Source organism: Triturus cristatus, chromosome 2_1 (genome assembly GCF_964204655.1).
Source record: "Triturus cristatus chromosome 2_1, aTriCri1.1, whole genome shotgun sequence".
NCBI classification, from domain to species: domain Eukaryota; kingdom Metazoa; phylum Chordata; class Amphibia; order Caudata; family Salamandridae; genus Triturus; species Triturus cristatus.
The window spans coordinates 493,214,479-493,229,478 of record NC_140581.1 but is presented as its reverse complement, the minus strand read 5'-3'; the positions used below and the strand labels follow the sequence as shown (position 1 = coordinate 493,229,478).

The window sequence follows — 15,000 nt, the reverse complement described above, 5'->3', positions numbered from 1 at the left end:
TTGCAGCTCTGGAAACGACCAAAACTCCTGCACCTTGTCTGCTTCAGGAGCCTCATCCTCCCCTCTGCAGAAGCAATGACCTCCGTGGCCGTTGCCCTCCTGAAGTCTGCCCTTTCCTGCAAACTACCTTTTCCTGGTCCCATTAAGAGACTGATGAGCGGGGGGCGTGGCTTGCCTAGCTGCGGAATGGCCGCCATCTGAGCGAGCTCCGCCGGAATAAGATCCTGGACATAATCCTGCACTCTTGGGCACGCTGTGGCCGCCGAGATCTGTGGCACCGACAGCGCAGTTGACTGGACACAGGCAGGTGGAATTTTGGCAGCCGGGGGCTCTGGCGGAGGAGATACGGCCCTAAGGCGCCCGCAGCGGTGAGGAGCCTGCCGCGGCCGTGACCTGAGGCTGCGCTGTGAAAATTGAGACCGGGGCGCCCGCGTGGCGGAAGGCCCGGCTTCTCTGGCTGGCAGATCGCTGGGGACCTGGAAATTGGCTGCGACGGAAAACGGACGGCTGCTGGTGCCGCGAATGCCTGCCCAAAGCTGAGCTGCCGAATGTGGGAAGATTTGAGGCAGCAGATTGGCGCTCGGAGAGGTGAGCGTCCAGAGAGGTGGAAGTGGAGTAAGGCCTCAGCTGGGAGGAGGCCCGGAGGAGTAGAAGACCGCGTGCATCGTTGCCCGGTGCCCTGGGGCGTCACGAAGAGAGGCAGCAGTCCGTAAATGTACAGCGGGGAGGCCCGCGTGATGTCAGGCTGGCGAGGCGAGACGAGTGACCGCAGATGCTGCGAGGTGCTAGCTGGAAAAGACGCGCACTGGAAGACGGCGTGAGCTTACAGAAGGTGCGCGGCGGCGGATAGGTAATGCGCTGCGGGGTTATGAGCCTGCACCGATGCACCCGTGGCTCGGAGAGGAGGTGAGCTGAGACCCGTGGGTGCGAGAAGTGCCGAGCAGTCGGGGGCATCGTCTGGGAGCCTGCCTGAGAGTGACAATTGTGCAGGGTGATTGCTGGCGAGCTGCTGGAACTGAGGAGTGTCAACCAAGAGGAGGTGAGCGGAGGGCTGAAGCGGTGAGAGACCGGCGGACTGCCAGCACATGTGAGGGGCTGCTGCTCTGACCCCGGGGCACGATCGGACGTTGGTCCCCCTCGCTTTTGCCTTGACACCTGGCCGGCGCCCCCCGAGTGAATTTGTGGCGGGGAGAGTGAGGCCTTACTCATCGACTGGGAGGGCCGCCCCCTGGCTGGCGATTTGAACTCTGAATCCACGGCTGCTGCCATGGGGAAGCACGACACCAAACAATCGAAGATCACCTTCGACAGTAAGCAGACAACGCGGCAGGTGGACACAGGTACGGAGGTGCAGGCGGAGGGAAGGCCGGACCAGGTGGCGGAGGATCAAGGGGAGGACCGGAGGACCTGAGGACCCTAATGCTGGAAATGAGGTCCAGCCTCCGCAATATCGACACCAAACTAGACACCCTTACCACGCAGCTCGAGTCGGTCAGGGCGCAGGTTAACACCCACGAAACGCGCCTAGACTCGCTGGACGGACGAGCTGCGGACTTCCATGAATTTCAGGTCGAGACTAAGGAACAGCTCTTACACATGGACAGGCTGCTGAACGTCATCAGGGCGAAGAATGATGATTTAGAGGCCCGTTCGCGGCGAAGCAACCTCCGAGTCACGGGGATCCCGGAGACGACCGCCATCTCCAAAATGGAGACGTATATTACCGACCTTCTACACGAGCTTTTCAATCCGCACCTTTCCGCGGTTTTTGTGGTGGAGAGGGCACATAGGTCACTAGGCCAAAAGCCGCCAGTTGGGGCGCCTCCGAGGCCCATTATTGCCAAGCTCCTTAACTATCAGGACAGAGACATTATCCTAAGACTGGCGAGAGAGAGGGGAAAGATCACGCATCAGGGAAATGCGATTTCCTTTTACCCAGACTTTACCCCAGCAGTGCAAGCGGCACGAAGGGAGTTCGCACCAGCCAAGAGACTTCTCCTTCAGGCGCAGATCCCGTATTCGCTGCTATACCCGGCGAAGCTCAAGGTGTCGTTTGAAGGCACCACACACTTCTTCGCGGATGCAAAAGCGGCGATGAAGTTTGCCAAACATGTGGGCGGAAAGAGGCAAAAACGGCAGACGGGTGGAGCGGAGATGGTGGCTGGAAACCTAAGTGACAATGACTGATATGGGTATCGTATTAACGAGAAATGCTTAAACTGCCCCTGCCGATTGTTAACAGTAGTGCCGACGATCTGGGAACGACAGTTCTCTGTCCAATAGGCCCTTGCCGTGCTGCCATGCACCCCTGTGTTTCTTTTAACTCATCTATCCTTTTTAAGTATATATGATCTCGAGCGGGCCGGGTTGCCTGCAGATTTTCTGGCCACCCTGTTCTAACCGGGGTAAGAAGCTGGCTTTGACACGTCCCCATGGGAAGGTTCCCAACTCTGTTGAAAGTTCTGATTCTAGGGTGGGAAATACACGACCTGTTTGGGGGGTTGGAGTGGGCGGGGGGTGGATGGCGGGATGTTTTTTGGTTTGTTATTAGTTCCAGCTTACATGTAACTTGCTCTGAGGTCGCTCTTATGTACAAGGAAATGTGGATACCTATAGATGTATTGTTTTGTCATAGATATGACCCAAAAACTATCTGATATCTTGAACTGTGTAACATGGAATGTGCGGGGTCTGAATGATTGTAGAAAGGCCAGGCTAGTGCATGCTTATTTAGTCCGTCACAATGTGGACATCTGCCTCCTCCAGGAGACACATCTGGGTTCCTCCTCGTCTACCCGACTACGCCATGCACGGTGGGGCCAGGTGTACTCTGCTACCTACTCCACATACGCCCGAGGGGTGGCCATTTTAGTTCGACGTGGGTTGGACTGGCGGGAAGACCTGACACACTGCGACCCTGAGGGACGATATGTTTTAATCCGGGGACATCTATGTGGCCTATGGGTAACAATTGTGGCCGTCTACGGCCCGAATGTGGACTCCCCGGGGTTCTTTCAGGACGTCTGGGCGAGGGTGCGGGGGGCCGGATGCAACACCATTCTCTGGGGGGGGGGGGAGATTTTAATGCTGTACTAGATGACTCACTAGACAGACAGGGTGCCGTCCGCTGCCTACACCCTGCGGCGGGTGCTGCTCTGGGGGCGATTGTCGAGGAGGAGGACCTGGTTGATGTGTGGAGGGCTAGACATGGGGAGCTGAGGGAGGGTACCGGCATCACTGACCACCGATGTGCCTAGTCCCGGTTAGATTATTGGCTCCTATCTAGAGACGCAGCTCTGTGGACAGTGGAGGTCGAGCACATGCCGCGCTCGCTATCGGACTATGCGCCCTGCATGCTGAAACTGTCGCTACCTGGTCTGCCCCCGCGGGGATTCTCATGGCGCCTGCCGAGGCACGCGCTGCTAGGCGAGGTGTTCAAGGAAGAGATACGGGAGGACATTGTTAGTTACTTTGCGCTGAACACGGGCTCGGTGGACACTGAGGCATCCCTGTGGGAGGCCTTTAAAGTGGTGATTCGTGTAAAGTGTATTGCGCGTCAAGCAGGGGTGCTGAAGGCTATAAGGGGTACGCTCGCATCGTTGGAAGCAGACATTAAAGATCTGGAGGGCAGCTTCTATGCCGAGAACACCCCAGACATTCTGGGCTTACTGAAGACTAAGCTACTAGATTATAATGCGGAGGCGCAGCGGGAAGTTAAGTTTCTGGGTAGGAACGCGGAGGCCAGGAGATACGGGGAGGGAGATAGGCTGGGGCGCACTCTGGCGAATATGATCAGGCCGACCAGATCTGCGACGTTTGTTCATGAGCTGCGCTCGAAAACCGGGGACATGATCAGGGGACAGGAGGACATACTGCATGCCTTCTCAGGCTTCTACTCTGATTTGTACGCTGCCAAGCAGGGGACCTGCCCGGAAGGGCAGGACTCTTTTCTAGAACCCATAGCACTGGTTCAATAATAAACATAGAGAATATATGGACCTCCCGATCACGGCCGCGGATGTGGGCCAGGTGATCAAAAGTAAGCCCCTTGATAAGGCCCCTGGCCCAGACGGCCTGACAAAGGCCTTTTACAAGGCATATGCGGAGGAGCTGGCCCCACGGCTGTTGGCAGTGTATGAGGAGGCTTTGCAGGTGGGAATGCTTCCCAAAACGATGCGTGAAGCGTCGATTATTACCCTGTTAAAACCGGACAAACCAAAAGAAGAGATGGACTCTTACAGGCCTCTCTCCTTAATAAATGTGGATGTGAAAATACTAGCCAAACTACTTGCCAATAGAATACAACCGATGCTGCCCCTGATAGCATTGCCGGACCAGTCTGGATTTATCCTGGGGCGGTCCATGTCCCATAATCTCCGTACGATCTTCTCCATTCTGCATTACTTGCATCCGGATGTGCATGCTGCGGTGGTATTCTTGGATGCCACCAAAGCGTTTGATACTCTGGAATGGCCATGTTAGACCTGTCAGCCCTTTGGGTGGTCCCTCCTCATCATTATTTATTTTGTCCCACTTTTGCCTCAAACCCTGTTTGAATTTTTCCTTTTTGGGAACCACCAGATTTTTTCGTGTTGCTGCAGATTCAGGGAGCCATTTTAGCTACCCCTGAAACTTCTGTCTGAGGGCCTGGAGCACAAAATGGTGGCCACCTGTGACATCACCAGCATCCACTGGAACCTGCTAGCACCTTCCAGAACATTCCAGAACCCTGTGACAGTTGGAGGCGGTTTAGAATGTTGGGAAGCTAAGACAGAGAATTGGCAGTTGGAGCTGGCAGTTGGCACCTGACTGGTGAAGAGTGAGCAGCAGAAACCTGAAGGAGGAAGGAGTGAGGCAGCAGGGGTGGAAACTTGTGCCTGGAGTGGGGTCCATAAACCCACCCTTGATACTAGTCCCTACTGACTGAGCCCAGCCTGGAGCCCTGTGTGGGAAGAAGCAAGAAAAACCATCCTAAGGACCTGGACAGCAGGAACAGGCCTTAGAAACAGAGAACAGCAAGATCCTGACCTGGAAACTGGTTTCCCTGGAGTCCGACGTCGAGTAGCCTGAGACCGGGAGCCCGAGGTGGAGAAGCGGCGCCGACTGGAAAGCGGACGTCGTACCCGGAGCCGCCAGAGGTCGAGAGAGGGCGCCGTCAGAGGTCGTGAGGAATACCAGAGGTCGAGGAGGAAGTCACCCGAGGTCGAGTGAGCGGCGTCATCGGAGGAGTGAAGTCAGCCCTCCGGAGTCGTCGGAGACCGAGGTGAGGTGTACCGGAGGTCGGGAGTGGAGGTCGCACTCCGGAGTCGCCGGAAACCTAAGGAGAGGAGCACCGGAGGTCGGGAGTGAGGATCGCACTCCGGAGCCGCCGGAAGTCGACATCGAGTCAAGGCCGGCCGACGTCATCGAATCCGAGGTCGCCATCGGACCGGAGCCGCCCGAAGTCGACATCGAGTAAAGACTGCCCGACGCCATCGAATCGGAGGTCGAGATCGAGCCGAGGCCGCCGACATCGATCCGGAACCGCCTACCGGCGTCGTCAGGAACTGACATTGTGCCGAGGCCGCCGACATCGAACCGGAACCGCCTCACGGCGTCGACACGACTCCAGCGGTGTCGGAGCATCAGAAAAAGGGCAGTAAGTGGAGTAGAGGGCGCCTAAGGCCCTGTGGAGACCTGAGAGACTGCTCTAAGGGGCTAGGGAGGTGCTGGAACTAACCTGACTGTGCCAGGGGTGAGCTTGGACTAATCTAGAGAGGTTGTGTGGAGAGAGAGAGCCAGGTCTCTGGTATTCCCCCCTTGATCTACCTCAGTTTAGGCCTCAGCCTTGTCCAAGCCAGGGAGTAGACACCCTCAAGCCTTCCACATCCCCACAAGCTGTGCCTGGGCCAAATCAGCCCTTAGGAATTCAAATGTGATCTGATTCTATGAGTGTCACTGTCAGCTTTTAAGTATTTATTAGGGGCACTGTATTTATTGTATTTAACCTATTTATTGCTTCACTGTATTTATTGGTCCACAGTATTTATTGATGCACAATATTTATTGGTTTACAGTATTTATTGCCTCAAAATATTTAATTGCCTGTATGTACTGCACTTATATTTATACCTTCCTTATTTATGATCACCCCTATTTATTGAATCATTAAGCCAGTATTTATTTGAACTGCACTATTTAAAAAGTTTGTATATTGTGATTGTTATTTATCTATCCAATCAGCAACTAAGAGAAAAAGAAGATAAAGAAAGATATTTTCATAATTTTTACGGTGTAGAGTCGTTTTTGGAACGGATGCACGCATGGTTATTGTTTGGGTATGTCGTATGCTTAGCACGGAGCCTGATTCCTGACCACTCGAGCCAAGCTACCACAGTGTGTCCGGAAGAACACCACCACCCTTCCAGTGTGGGAGTGGTTTTCCAACAGGCCATATCTGTTTGCAATACTGACTCGTATGGGTTTTAGCCAGCTATTAATGAACAAAATCCGCCTACTGTATACTATGTCCTGTGCCAGAGTTAGAGTGAATGGTATGATATCGGACCCGTTTCCGATCTCGCGTGGTACGCGCCAGGGATGCCCACTGTCCCCGCTCCTCTTCGCCATTGCGATGGAGCCGCTAGCGGCTCGCATTCGGCAGCATCACACGGCGCGTGGAATTGGGCTCAGCGCGCGAAGTCTGTTGATATCATTATATGCAGACGACGTAACGCTTTATCTTACTAAGCCCGAAGAGAATTTGGACGTAGTACTGCGAGAATTCATCCGGTTTGAAGGGCTGGCCGGTATATCGATAAATTGGTCCAAATCGGTGGTCTTCCCATTGACGGAGAGTACCCCGAGGAAGATGTCGGAATACCCTATAAGGTGGGAAATGGATGCGGTTAAATATCTTGGCATCTGGGTGAGTCGAGTGCCTCAGGAACTTTAGACTCTTAATTTTGGGAGGGCAGTCGCGTGGCTGGAGGAAAAGATAAAGATATGGGGGCGGCTGCCCCTGTCGCCTACAGGTAGGATAGCCCTGGTCAAAATGGTGGTTCTGCCTAAATTTTTATATTTATTTGCGAATATACCAATCCCTTTGACGTCGCAGTTTTTCGCCACACTGCGATCACACCTGATTGAGTTGGTGTGGGCTGGTGGCCAGGCGCGCGCATCCTGGGACGTGCTGACGCTGCCGCTGGCACAGGGTGGGCTGGGAGCGCCTGATATGCGGCTATACGTTTTGTGCGCACAGGCTCAATACTTTTGGGTGCACCCGACGCCCTTCCAACCGTATGTGGCTGGGGAACAGGACACTGTAGCGCCGGTCCCGCTCAGGGTGGCCATATGTGCGAGGGCGCGCCGCCCCCGAGGGGATGTGGACACTGCGGAGATGCTGCGCTGGGTCTGGGCGGAGCTTAGAGACAGGGCGGGTGTGCCAAAACTGTACGCCCCGTCTTTGTCCCTGGAACGCAACCCACTATTGCCCTGTGTCGGAGACGGAGCTAGCCCGCAACTGCTGCGGAGTTTACACCTACGTACGTTCGCGGATCTCTTCCCGGATGATACGTTCATGCAGCCGCCGGTGGCAACAGAGAGACAGGCGGAGAATTTTTCTGAGTTGTTCTTATACCACAAGCTGCGGGAGACATGCCGGGCGTTAAGCGAGGACTTTCCGGCGGCCCCCCCGGTGTTCAGGGCGCTGGAGGGTGTTGTGGGTTCCCCGTCTCCTCAGAGATTAGTCACTAGACTCTATAAGTCCATGCAGAGTGACGCGCCGGTGGTGCGACCTCAGTCCCTCCAGCACTGGAACGAGGAGCTTAGCTCTCCCCTGTCGGAGAAGCAATGGACCTTCTGCTGTGGGCAGCTAGCTGAGCTCTCCCCAAACTATAAACTGAGGCTCATACATTTCAAGTATTTGCACAGATTCTACAGAACACCGATTGCATTACATAAAATGGACTTAAGGGAGGGTGTCGGTTGTTGGAGGTGCGGGGGTGAACCTGCCTCGTTTTTGCATATGGCGTGGTCCTGTCCCAGGCTCATGGAGTTTTGGTCCCGGGTGTTCGAGATAACCAACCAGATATTGGGTGGAGTTGATGCTCCTTCCCCTGAGGTGGGGATACTGGGATATGTCAAGAACACGCCCCCTAAGGAACGTAAACTGCATGCCATGCTTCTTCTGTTTGCTAAAAGGCAGGTGGCGATGCACTGGGGTAGAAGTCGGGTGCCCCCGGTGAAGGGATGGCTGGCAGATGTAGCTTATGGGCATGGGCAGCTGAGCGTGTTCTGGGATCTGATGCCATTCACCTCCCGTCCGCGTGACATCTGGGAACCATTTGTGCGGTGGACTCAGGAGCAACGAGAGATAGAGGCTCCGCTGGATGAATGAATGTGGGGGGTCCGGTATATGCCCCGAGGGTGGGGGAGATGGGAGGATGGAGTGCCTGGATAAGAAGGGAGATACTCTGGGCGATTACTTGATTAGGGGTCACCCAACTGACATTGGGAGGGTCTGGGCCCGACAATGTATAGTACTGGATGGAGGTAGTAACAAACCTGGTCTGGCTATGTGCGGATGGACTCTTCAAATGCTGGTCGACCACGATGTCAGGGACACCAAAGATCTGGTTGTATATGGGCGACTACATGGGCAAGTACCACAGATTTAATGAGAATGTAATATTGCTGGCTTTTGTTGTTGGTTATTGTTTGTAAGTTGCATCAACTTCAATAAAATCTCCCAAAAAAAAAAAAAGACTGATGAGCAACCTCTGTTCTGGTCAACACAGCTGGTGTGCTCCAAGCTAGAAAGGCGTCTGCTCCTGGCACTGGCGCCAATCCAGGGATAATCAAATCATTGTACAAGAGACATCCAGTACCTTGCTTTTCCTTTACCTAGACATCAACCATGGCCACTTTACCGTTGAGCTCAGCCTCAACCCTGGCAATCGGCTACTTCATGCCCACTAAACTGGCTACTAAATCTGTATCCTTGGTCCCACATGTGAAACACTTAGCAGATCGGGTGTCAATGAGTTCCTCACACGAGGTCCTGCTGTAGCTGGTGGTAGGGGCTGGGGTTTATGCTGCTACCATGGTTCTGCGTAATTCCTGGTAAAGGCAGTTGCTTTTCACCACTATGAGCATAGTGATTTAGGCCCCCCTCTCGGTCAAAAAAGACCGCAGTCCATGAGACAGTCCTACGTCTTGGTGCGCACGCATGATCTGTTCTCCCCTGACGGCAAAATCAACATCAGGGATCATTACAGTTGGGGCATTCACGGCAGGGGTGCATGTCCATCACCATGCAAGAAACTTTTCTGTTTTATCATTAGCTGTTCCGAAATTGTAACACCAAACTCCCTATAATATAGTTCAAGCCCTTTGCCTTGAGCAAAATGCTGCTCTGGCAAACAGCAAAACTGACGTCGTCTCGAACGACTGCGGGAAAGAACACCTATCCCTTGAGTCAGCCAAACAAATGTGAAGGTCCTTAGTGGCACAGGTTTATGGGTGGGGCGACAAAAATGGTAAGTGGCTTCTTTGGTTGGCATCCTGCCCTGTCGCTAATAGGATAGTTCCAGAGATTCTGGACCCAGAAGGGTACACACACCGTACCCCCACAGCTACCGCACAGGCCTTCACATGCTACTACACATCCTTCTATTCATTAGAACACCATCCAGATCCGGAGTCCTGGCACCAGTTCTTACAGGACGTTCCCTTCCATGACTGACCGATCCAGAGGCACAACGATTAGACCAGCCCATCACACTAGAAGAGTTTGAAGAGTCGGTCCCGTGTATCGCGTCCGGGAAGACGCCAGGTCCAGACAGCCTCCTGGTGGAATACTATACTGCATTTAGGGAAACCTCAGTGCCACACCTCCATGCCCTCTATAAGGAAGTGATAGAGACAGGCGCCTTCCCACCAGAAATCGACATGGCCAGGGTAGTGGTCATCCCTAAAACGCAACCCACTTCCGTATCATATTCGGACTACCGTCCGATCTCTTTTATCAACACCGAAGTCGAAATATACACTACTATCCTAGTCACACGCCTTAAACCAGTATTTGTCTGCCTAATACACCCCGATCAATGCAGCTTCATCCCTCGCCGCAGTGCAAGGCATTGCTTGTGATGCCTGCACATGGCTCTGACCCATCGCCGTTTCCTTTCTCCATATCTGGCTTTGTTGCTGATCGACTTTAAAAAAGCTTTTGATACGGCTGACTGGTGGTACCTGGGGAGTGTACTAGAAACTGTGGGATTTGGCCCACACTTACAAAAACTGGCACTAGGACTTTACTCTAACCCCTTGGCTCGTGTCCAGATAAGTGGTGCGCTCTCGGAAGTCTTCCCAATTTGTCGGGGAATGAGACAGGCAGTCCATTATTTCCCCTCCTCTTCGCCCTGGAAATAGAACTGCTTGCCCGGCTTGTCTGAGGTGATGCATGTGAGAAGTTGGCCTGATACATGATGTCACTAGTTCTAGTGTACACCCTGTATCAGTCCAAACAACCCTTATGGTGATTGGTTGTAAAGTCAACCTTATAGACCAGCTATCCTAGTGGTAGCATGGACAAGAGCAGTCTTAGGCTAAACTCTGAATGGCATGTGAAGCCAGCTGTTATACCATTTGTAATTCCTTGAATACCAAATGAAAGGACACCACAACAGATATATATAAAAATAGAATGTATTTATTCTAGTCAAACCCTCAGCACTCTTTATGAGATTCGAGGTAAGTACAACAGTCTTATTTAAGCATACATTAAGTCACACAGGTAAGTAATACAGTTAGGCCCTAGGGGCCACGCAAACCATATACTAAGTGGTATAAGAACCACTGTCACGAACACAGGATAGGCCTAGGCCTAGGGAATCGCTGGGGCTACACTATACTACCAAAGGTTAGGAAGTGAGAGGCCCACGGGATTCAGGTGCAGAGTGGAAACACTCACGCGTAATGCGTAAAAGTCGATAGAAATAGTATTTATTAGAAATTAACAGTTTTAGGACACTTCTGGTATAGCTAGGAAGTCAAGAAACTAGACCCTGGGATAGTCAATACCCTTGTGAGCACCGAAATGCTCAAGTTCTAGTCCACGGGCTGCGGGTGCATAGGTGTGAACTTGCGTCAGGTTTCGTCGTTGACTCCTATGGATGCCTGAAGGAAAGTTGCTGACAGGCAGTCAGTGAAGAGTGTCCGGTGGATCCCAAGGATGGGATCAAGAAGGAAGGAACCTGCAAGCAGAAGGGACAGAGTCTAGGTCGCCAGCCAGGACCCGGGAAGGAACCAGGAAGGAACCAGGCGATGTCGTGAAGATGCAGGTGAAGAGGTGAAGCTTGTCGCAGCAGTCACGGGTACCAGGAGGCGTCAAGGACGACCAGGACCAGGAGGTGAGCTGTCTCACGAAGGCTCTTGCTGTCTGCGGCGTCGAAGTCGAGTCAGGACCCAACAAGCCTTGGCAAGCGGAACACACGCAGGATGGAGGACTTGCTTCTGGTGCAGACCAGGAAGGTCTGGGGTGCTTCTCTTTAACAGAGGAGCGGGTGCCAGTCTGGAGGAGCCGGACCAGCAAGTGGAAAACAAAGGTTCGTCGTCGCAGAGGTCACTAGACAACGGGCCAGCAACCGGACAACACGTCGAGCAACTCAGGTGCAGAAGGGCCCCACGCAGAACACGTGAAGTGTGGGGAGCTGGTCTTCTTCGCAGATGGTGCTCGGGATGGGGGCCTCTCAATTCCCCAAGCACAGCCTCGAAGGAGCCTCGGAAGTCGCGCTAGTCAGGTACTAGCCACTTTTCCCAGGTCGCCGGTCCCACGTCCCTCGTCGCCTCCACGGGTCTCAGCTTCGCTGGAGATGTGGATCTGGGTCAGAGGTGTCTGAATGTCTTGGCGCTGGTCAGTCTCTGCAGTCGTCCCTCGTGGGATCAGTCGCAAAGCAAAGCAGCGGTCGCTGGATGGTGCCTGGTTGCCCAGGGTGGTCACTCCTTGGCCACAAGGGAGATTTCTTCAGTCTTCTTCCTGAGGTCGAATGTCGAAGAGTTTCTGTACAAGTTGCAGATTCAGGTTAATCTAATTTAGCAGAGCTCAGCTACCTACTGATCTACTGGGCTAGTGGGCTGGGCTACCTGCAAGGTCCCTCCTATGGGTGGGACCAGGAAGGGGAGTGGCTACACCCCCTTTCCTTTGTCCAGTTTCGGGCCAGAGCTGGGGCTGGAGTGCCCCAGCGCCGGTTTGAACTGGACTATGCATGGGACACCTTGTGTGCCCCAGGCATGTCTCATTCTTTTCAGCCCTCCCTGCCCCAATACACTAAAGTCTGTCTGGGGAGGTGCTAGCACCTCCCCAAGCAGGAAACCTATTGTCCAGGCCTCCCTGGCTGGGAGGGCTCCCAGCTGCAGGAGGTCAGACTCGTGTCTGTGGCAGCAGCATCCATTTTGTGATGCTGAGGCTTTGGTTAGAGTTAAACAGCAAAGTAGGATTTTAACATGTCCCTCCCTCTAGAAGGGGGGAATAATATCCTCATCACCAGAAATGGTATGGGGGTATTATTCCTAAGTGTTAGACACCTTACACGACATGTTTTGATAAAGCCAAACCATAGTTACCATAACCGTTTAAGACTATAATGCACTTTAAGAGTATATGGTAGGCTATATTATAGAACAGCTATAAGAACATGGTTCCGAAAGCTGCAGACAGGCTCAGCTCATGCTAGAGCACCATCTCACATGTTACCAAGCACTCTGCCTCCAGGATTGTTAAGGCCTGCCATAGGAGTGGCTGATAGGTACACATGTGTCTATTTTAAGGGTAGATATAGGTATATTATATCTAAGCAAGGGGTGATTACACGACCTTGCCCCAGCTGAGTGATCAGCCAGTTGTGTCTGATTGGAAGGCCAGACCAGGGGTGGCATAATACATGCTGCAGCCCCTGGGAGGCCTTGGGTACACCTATGCCCTGGGTACCTAGGGTACATTGTACAGGATCCAATAAGGTGACCCTTACCAATTGGGTATGTACCTAGGGTGCATGGAGTCCATTTTAAAGAGAGAGCAGACAGCCTGAGACCCTGAATGGCAGGATCTCGGGTCGAAAAACCAGCTAGACACTAGGCAAAAAGTTGGGGGTAACCATAGTCAGATATCCACCTTCCTACAATGCACAAATGCAGGGATGGCAGTGGCAGGTATCAAACGAGGACCGCATCGCCCTATATGTGGATCCGGCCCCCAATGCCTCTGTATCCTCCAGTTTTTCGGAGCTGCACCAGGCCTGCCTCTAAATCAAGCCGAATCAACTCTGGTACCCCTCCACACGTCACGAGACTGTATGGATTGGCAAACTGATATCCCCATACAATGCCTTACCTCTAAATACCTAGGAATATGGGTGGCACTCCTCCAAGAGCTCACCTGGTCCATTAACATCAGCTCCCTGGTCAAGAGAATGAAGAAGGGCCTTTGTAGGTGGCAATCCCTCCCCCTGAATCCCTTGGGAAAGATAGCCCTTGTTCAAAATGATGGTTCTTCCTCGATTCTTCTACATAATCCAAAACCTCCTGCACCGCCTCCCACAAAGGTGGTTTCAGGAACTAGATTAAATAACCACAGCTTTTCTCTGGGGAAACTCCAGACCATGCATGGCAGGTTACACACTGCCAACGAGCCCCTTACGACAGGGGGATGGGGAGGACAAATCTCATCTTGTATTATATAGCCACCCGCCTCTTGTGATATACGACTGCTTCTCTGGCGGATGGATCGATCTGGCGTATCAATTGGAACTTGACGAGTTGGAGTTCTCCTGGATCCAGATTATGCTTTACGGCTCCCCGGTCCCTAAGGCTCTTCCAGCAGTGACTCCAGCAGCTCTCCTCGCGTGGTGCTCGGCATTACGATTCACACAATGGGCCGCAAAACTCTCACAGCAGACACCCCTATGGCACAGCACCTGGCTGGGGGAGGTGGCAGCACTGGAAGGGTTTCGAAGATGGGATCTGATCAGGATCACACACCTAGGGCATGTCTTGTTGGAGGTCACATATGCTCTTTTCAGGACTTGCAGCACATTTACTGTCTTCATTCCACTCAATTCTACAAGTACCTACAGCTCCGGCATGCCATCACCCTCCATGTCACCGCAGGTACCACGCCTGCAGAATTTATGCCAGTGGAAGCCAAAGTCCTTAAGGGAAATTTAGGGAAAGGTGGGATATCTCAAATGTATCGCTCTCTGGTAAACAACTCTCCCACTGCAGTGGGGTGCTTGAGAGACCGGTGGGAACAATGGCTGGGTCCCCTGGGGGAGGACTACTGAAGAGACACCCTCATGGCCCCTCGAATGATCACTATTTCAGCCAAGCTTCGGTTAATACAAATTTATTACCTGCACTGTGCTTACCTCACCCCCGTCCGATTATACCGTGCAGGCCTTCTCCCAGCCCCCAGGTGCCCAAGATGAGCGACAGAACCCGCAGACCTTTAGCATATGGTTTGGTCCTGTACTACACTCAGTCGCTACTGGACTGCAGTGGCAAGTGAGGTAAGTGCTTCACTGGGGTGGGAAAGCCCCCTGGCCCTAATCTTGGAAGTCCTGGAGGGGTTGGGTAGCTCACGTGCAGGCATAGCATTCTTGGGGGCAGCCACCATGCTGGCCAAAAGAGACATAGCTGCCGCCTGGAAAGACCCCGTCCCCCGACGGTCTCTCGCTGGCGCAGGGGGCTTGACTGGTGTGCCATGCTAGAGAAGCCAGTATATCATGAGAGAGGTTGTCCGGCCAAATACAAGCATGTCTGGGGCAAGTGGCTGGGCCTTGTAATCTGTAATCCCCTTTTGGGCAAATATTACTCTGGGATCCAAGTCATAGTCACGTTAAAAATAGAAAGAATGGGAAATTATTGTTGGGTGATTGAATTTGCACGAAATGCCAAGTGTATCAGAATATTATGTTGTTCAATATCAATAAAGTTGATCCGTATAACATGTTGGCCATAGAA

At 53.0% G+C, this 15,000-nt stretch overlaps 1 protein-coding gene across 1 annotated transcript in view; it reads left to right on the top strand.

Moving 5' to 3' along the window:
- TNPO1 (transportin 1) overlaps window positions 1–15,000 on the top strand; it is a 1,554,860-nt gene that overhangs the window by 955,698 nt on the left and 584,162 nt on the right. The window lies entirely within an intron of this gene.